At 43.7% G+C, this 7081-nt stretch overlaps 1 long non-coding RNA gene across 1 annotated transcript; it reads left to right on the top strand.

The window, feature by feature from the left end:
- Positions 1 to 1616: 1616 nt before the first annotated feature.
- On the top strand, positions 1617 to 2440 carry LOC113124126 (uncharacterized). Its single transcript, XR_003295003.2, has 3 exons — positions 1617 to 1802; positions 1991 to 2093; positions 2341 to 2440. It is a non-coding gene; the product is annotated as an uncharacterized LOC113124126 (long non-coding RNA).
- Positions 2441 to 7081: the final 4641 nt, after the last annotated feature.

Raw genomic sequence — 7081 nt, 5'->3', positions numbered from 1 at the left:
TTCACCAGGACACACCCGGAGTTTTTCAAAAAGAAAAGAGTCGATAAAAAACAGATTTCATTCTGTGGAACATCCTGACGCACAATAAATCTACTCAAACCATAGATTCCACAGTTCATCAGACATGGCAGCCTGTCACCAGTGGTTCTTTCTGAAGGAGGCACAAACTTAAACTGGTCATTTCAGTTTTACAGACACACAGTGTCAAAAACCTTGTATGGACCAAACTAACAACTTTCACCACCTTCTGCATTTTAAGTTGGATTGAAAACGTTGAGAACAAATGATCTTCCTGGTCTTCTAGAGGCTTTTAGCCCATAATGTATTTAATGTTACTGTGTGTGTTTGTCTGACTGATCCAGCTGCAGGTCACTGTGGGTTAGACTAAGTGGACTCGCACTGGGTCCCACTTCAACAGCTTCAGGTCCTGTAATAAAGCTCGTTTGGGGCTGACGTCTCAGCTCACTGCATGTTCTTCTAAAACTATCTGTCATGTAGATGCAGCAGAGTTTCCCCCATGTGATTAGGTTTTGACTGAAACTGAGTGTTTTTCCTGGAGCTTTCATTCACATCACACAGCCTTCATCAGGAGAAGTGGGTTGTCATCAGGATGAATCAGCAGCTGTTAGGAGTCGAGTCAGGCCCATCTGTTTTCGAATGAGAAATGACTTTACGTTTCTGTTGCAGGTTGCGTTCAACGTCCAGGGTAACCTCCACATCAGCTGCTTCTAACTCGGTGCAGTTACTCAGCTACAATCATCAAACGTGTTTCTCCTGACATATGGCCGAAGGCAGCACAGCGAGCAGAGACGACAACCGGTCGAGTCGAAAAACAGCCAAACATCCGGAAAACCCTCCTGAGAAATGTGTAAGCAACGCGCCTCTGTGACCCCGACTGTGCAGCGTAAGCACAATGCTTTGCACAGAGATCGCTCCTCTCACCAGCAGCATAAATGCATGACTAACAGCTGTAACCCTGAGCTCTCCACAAGCTGCCACTGATGTAAATATCCACACTGAACAACATCCCAAAATCAATTATGTCCCACTTGCGCTGGTGAACGGCCCTCCAGCCTGTTCTGAAGGTGCACACTCCAACACACACACTTCAGCCTCTCACCGTGTTTTCTAGAAACTCTCGTCCATCTAAAAATATTCTCTAGTGTTGTAGTGCTGCTGTTGACTGTCCAGAGCTGTTATTTAACTCCTGGGAGTGCAGGCGTAGTAAATAAACCAATCATCACCACCCACAGAAAAACTACATGACTGTTTGTTCTTATGTGGAGCATAGATATATATTAAAAGAAAACCTGCTGTAATTAGCTTTTTAGGCAAAAGTGAAAATGTATGTTGGTAAAATATAGTAAATGTAAATATTTAATATAACAAAACATCCAAAAAAACTAATGATGGTGTGACGTTAGAACAAACATCACTTAAAGAAGATTTAGTGACATTAGTAGAAAAGTTATTTTTGGTTTCTTTTATTGCCCTTGATAATCAGAGTCAAAGAGAGTGAGAAGATCTGAGTGCCAAACAGCTCTACTTTAAATTAATATTTTTGTTTTGTGCTGTTCCTTCAGTTTGAGCTCTGGGTTTGGTCTCCACCACCTCCCGAGGGAAACCTCTGGCTCTTTAGCTGCTAAATGCTCCACCATGTTCACCAGCTGGTCTCTGACTGTGTCTGTCTGCTGTTTGCTGCTCAGCAGGTAGAGGACTGTGGCTTTGTACAGCTGCTGGAACACTGAGGCCCAGAACCAGGGGACCAGAATCCTGAACACTGAGTCTCAGCTCAGATGCAGGTTCATCACATCACACACACACACACCTGAAAATTAACCACTGCTTTCAGTTTGTCATTTAAAAAATATTATTTAAAATATATTTATTTTACTGCTTTAAGGACCTAAAAATAAATGTACTGCTGGCGTGTGTGTGCGTGAGTGTGTGTGTGTGTGTAATCCAATTCTGTTTGGTTCTAACAAATAAGGACGTTATCCTGTTAGAAAGTACCCACTGTGCTCGGGGGTCTGCTGTGACATGGTTAAATGTCAGACACCATCTCTGCCAAGACTAATAGGATGAGAACGGAGGTACACACACACACACACACACACACACACACACTTTTGTTTTCTGTCCTTGTGGGCACTTACGTTAACTTCTTGAACTAACCCTAACCGAACCACTGCCTGCCTAACTCAGACCCAAACCGTAAACCAGGTTGTCGCCATAACAAATTCAGCGATTTAAAGGAAATCACAGTGTTTGTTCCCCCGGGGCCACCTGCCATTTGGCCCGTCAGCTTCCTCCCACTGACACCTGTCACTTCTCCAGCAGCAGCGTGACGCCTGCCTGAGGCTCAGGTAGCTGCCGTGAAAGCACCACAGGCCACGAAGGAGCAGATGAAAACATCCAGACTGAAAAACAAAGTGCACATTTAAAATATCACAAGTGAAGTCGTGCAAACATCTGCAGCTTCAAAGCTGCTATAATCAAAGTCAGTATATATTTTCTTCCTTGATACTGTTCTTTCATCCTTTGGATTTATTTGTGTTTGATTTTTGCAAATTTGCTCTTTTTGTTTATCAGTCCCAGTAACTTCCTGCGTTCACTGTGTTGTGTCTGGTTATTAGGGACTACTTTTAGCAGCGGATTGATCCACATTTGGTTATTTACTACAACAGCTCCATGTATTTGCGTTACTGTAAACAATCTCATGAATGGAAGGACTGTGTGTACATCTAGAAAGAGACTCAACAATCTGCTGTGTGTTTGATACGACAGAAGCAGCGAAGCTGAAGTTCTGTGGGGCCTTTTGGTTTCTCAGTAGGTCTGACGTGACGACCGGACACACGGTTTAACAGCATTTTCATTATCGTCAGGTGTTTGTCTGCCTGTTTCTGCTCAGCTGTCAGATTTGATGGCGCTGACTGTTTGCAGCTGAGTTATTAAGTGATTTATGAAGCATCACTGTGCATCGTGACAAATGATGTCACGTGGCACAGGCTTAATATGGCGCCATAAAAAAGACATTAAAAACCCAGTACCATAATGCCTTGCAGCTATGAAACCGTCATTATAAATATACAGAAACGAACATGATTTTCTAGTCTTCTAACATTTCTCTAGCACAGTGTGAGATCATTTGACACCTGAATGGACTTTATGATGTCTCGATATTCTCATTAAACGTCTGAGCTGAGTTATTCTCGATGACGTTGGTGTTGAGAGGAAAGTTCAGTAACCAGACTTCGACCTGACAGCTTCTGTTCCTACAATAAAACTCACTGTTTCCTGACAGGACTGACCTGACCGACTCAGTTCTTTCTTAGCTTGGACCTGACTAGGTTACAGAACCTGGATGTTAGCATAGTTTAGCTACCTAAGCTAACACTAGCATTAGGTCAGTGTATCAAGTGGCATTAGACGGTCCGCAGCTAACCGCTAATCAGACCCAAACCTTTTCCTAGACCTGAACTCGTAGTTTTAGCATCTAGACCTGACCTTGTAGGTTTAATACCTAGACCTGACCTCGTAGGTTTAGCACCTAGACCTGACCTCGTAGTTTTAGTACCTAGACCTGACCTTGCAGTTTTTATACCCAGACCTGACCTTGTAGGTTTAGCACCTGGACCTGACCTCGTAGTTTTAGCACCTAGACCTGACCTCGAAGTTTTTATACCCAGACCTGACCTTGTAGGTTTAGCACCTGGACCTGACCTCGTAGTTTTAGCACCTAGACCTGACCTTGCAGTTTTTATACCCAGACCTGACCTCGTAGGTTTAACACCTGGACCTGACCTCGTAGGTTTAACACCTGGACCTGGCCTCGTAGGTTTAGCACCTAGACCTGACCTCGTAGGTTTAGTACCTAAACCTGACCACATAGTTTTAACTCCTAGACCAGACCTGGTAGTCTTAACACCTGGACCTGACCTCGTAGGTTTAGCACCTGGACCTGACCTCATAGGTTTAGCACTTGGACCTGACCTTGTAGTTTTAGCACTTGGACCTGACCTTGTAGTTTTAGCACCTGGACCTGATCCACATTGTTTTAACACCTGGACCTGACCTTGTAGTTTTAGCACCTGGACCTGATCCACATTGTTTTAACACTTGGACCTGACCTTGTAGTTTTAGTACCTAAACCTGACCACATAGTTTTAACTCCTAGACCAGATCTGGTAGTCTTAACACCTGGACCTGACCTCGTAGGTTTAGCACTTGGACCTGACCTTGTAGTTTTTGCACCTGGACCTGATCCACATTGTTTTAACACCTGGACCTGACCTCGTAGGTTTAGCACTTGGACCTGACCTGGTAGATTTAGCGCCTGGACCTGACCTCATAGTTTTTATACCCAGACCTGACCTCCTAGGTTTAACACCTGGACCTGACCTTGTAGTTTTAGTACCTAAACCTGACCTCATAGTTTTAACACCCAGACCTGACCTGGTAGATTTAGCACCTGGACCTGACCTCATAGGTTTAGCACCTGGCCCTGACCTCGTAGGTTTATCACCTAGACCTGACCTCGTAGTTTTAGTACCTAAACCTGACCACATAGATTTAACTCCTAGACCAGATCTGGTAGTCTTAACACCTGGACCTGACCTCGTAGGTTTAGCACTTGGACCTGACCTTGTAGTTTTTGCACCTGGACCTGATCCACATTGTTTTAACACCTGGACCTGACCTCGTAGGTTTAGCACTTGGACCTGACCTGGTAGATTTAACGCCTGGACCTGACCTCGTAGTTTTTATACCCAGACCTGACCTCCTAGGTTTAACACCTGGACCTGACCTTGTAGTTTTAGTACCTAAACCTGACCTCATAGTTTTAACACCCAGACCTGATCTGGTAGATTTAGCACCTGGACCTGACCTCATAGGTTTAGCACCTGGCCCTGACCTCGTAGGTTTATCACCTAGACCTGACCTCGTAGTTTTAGTACCTAAACCTGACCACATAGATTTAACTCCTAGACCAGACCTGGTAGTCTTAACACCTGGACCTGACCTCATAGGTTTAGCACTTGGACCTGACCTTGTAGTTTTAGCACCTGGACCTGATCCACATTGTTTTAACATCTAGACCTGACCACATAGATCTGTTAGGCCTGTCCTGAGCTGGTGTTTGGCCCAACATAGGGGGTCAAAGGTAACGCCCTCAGCTCCTTTCGTGAAAGCTCCTGTCTCCAAGAGGAAAAGATCGAGCCGGTTTTAAACGGCAGCTCTGGCTTCAGATTTGTAGCTTTGCCGCTACATCCACTTTATCTTCTGTGCAGTAAATATATTCAGTCTTACAAATAGGGGCTTAAATTAATGCTCAAGGTTTTCTCTCCCCAGCCCCAAGAGACAGAACACGTTCATCAGGAGACAATGAGAGCTGTCCCACTTATTATATCACTGGCAGGCTTTAACACCTGTCACTGCCTTTAAATCATCAGTTTGTCTTCACTGCAAGACATAAACAACACATCCTGTGCTTGTTCAGTTAATTATCACCTTTAATTTTGTCATTTTATTTTTGTGTTTTGAAGCTGTTTGGTCATTTCTGATAGTGTTCATGTGCGATGCCAAAGCCCTGCCTCGGAGCAGATGGAATATGTTCTTCTTCATCATATTTTTCTCTTTCCATGCCAATATTATCTATATTATATCTGGGTCACAAGTCAGTGAATCAGACAAACATAATTCTCCTAAAACACTGTGACAGAAAGCAGCAGTGGTAAATTGTCTGATTCCATTATTCTCTGCTCTGTAAGTGCTCACAGTCGATCCCACCCACTCTCCCCTGAAACAAGCAAGCAGGCGCTATCAGTGCTTAAATAGACTCACCATGGCCTTTATTTAACCCTTAATACGGAGCAATTTCAAAATAAAAGCATAGCACTGGGACACAACAACACAAGAGCAGAAATAGCAGAAAAAGGAGATACATGGCGATGATGAGTAGTAGTGCTGTTCAAAACCTAAAGTCCGTCTGAAATCAGAAAAAAATAAAACTGTTTTTATTGTAGAAGGTAAGAAAGGTCCTTTGGGTGCTGGGAGGCGTGAGGGCAGTGTCACAACAACATTTTCAACTGTGACATTATGCAGCAAAATGAATTCAAGCTGAGCTTCAACAGTAAAATTAGAAAGTCGTCTGGACAGATCTGTCACTCAGAGACGGGAGAGTCCAGACTGGAGGAACCTACCACAGTACATTAGCCAGTGTCAGTGTGAAACACCCATCTTCCTAAAATTACATTTAAATACAACCGATATGCAATGGCAGTATATTTGTGACCGGCCTATCTCCTCCATTAACATGATGATGAAACGCCATTACAAGATGTTTGACAAGATGTGAATGTATCAGTGAAATGTTCAGCCTGCACGTTTGTTTCCCACCAAAGTATCTGGTCTCGCAGTGTAACGTTCACTTGTATCGATTGTTTCATGGTTTGAGTTAGAGAAGGATGCTGGTCTGTGGTTTGTTGTGGGAGTCTGGTCTCTGGGGCCCCTGAGCTCCACTTTAACGTTTCAGTCATTGAAAACTATAATCTGCCTCTGAACATAACCCAGCTGTGCACAGCTGTGCTGCAGCTATACACTTATATGATCATCATTGTCAGAGAATAGAGTTAATGACTAAAGTCTTAAAGTCTCAACATCTGGTCACATCTGGTCTGAAACCATCATTATCTTCAGGTCCTGACCAAAATCCTCCAACACTAATGAGCTCAGCCTCAAGATAAAGGCTGTGCTTAGTGCTAAAGCTGCTCATGCTTGGAATACCACGTAAATTAGCTTCCTTTGTTGTGTTGCTTTCTATTTGACCGCTACCTGTGGTGCATTTGCATTTTGCTGACATGTCTCGTGTCGGAAGTGTGAGGTCTTTCTGTCGGCTCTTAGCGGTTCCTCCAAACACAACACAGGACGTGTAATGTCGAGAGCAGGTCGAGAAAAAAAACATGCACTTTAATTACAGTTGGACTTTAAAACAACTGGCAGTAATATTGGTTCATGTTTAAGCTACGACGGCACAAAAGCTGATTCCAACAGCATCATTATTATTCCACATGTATATACA

This window comes from Mastacembelus armatus, chromosome 12 (assembly GCF_900324485.2).
Source record: "Mastacembelus armatus chromosome 12, fMasArm1.2, whole genome shotgun sequence".
Taxonomy (NCBI): Eukaryota; Metazoa; Chordata; class Actinopteri; order Synbranchiformes; family Mastacembelidae; genus Mastacembelus; species Mastacembelus armatus.
The sequence above is the reverse complement of the archived record's forward strand: the minus strand, read 5'-3'. Positions and strand labels throughout refer to the sequence as shown.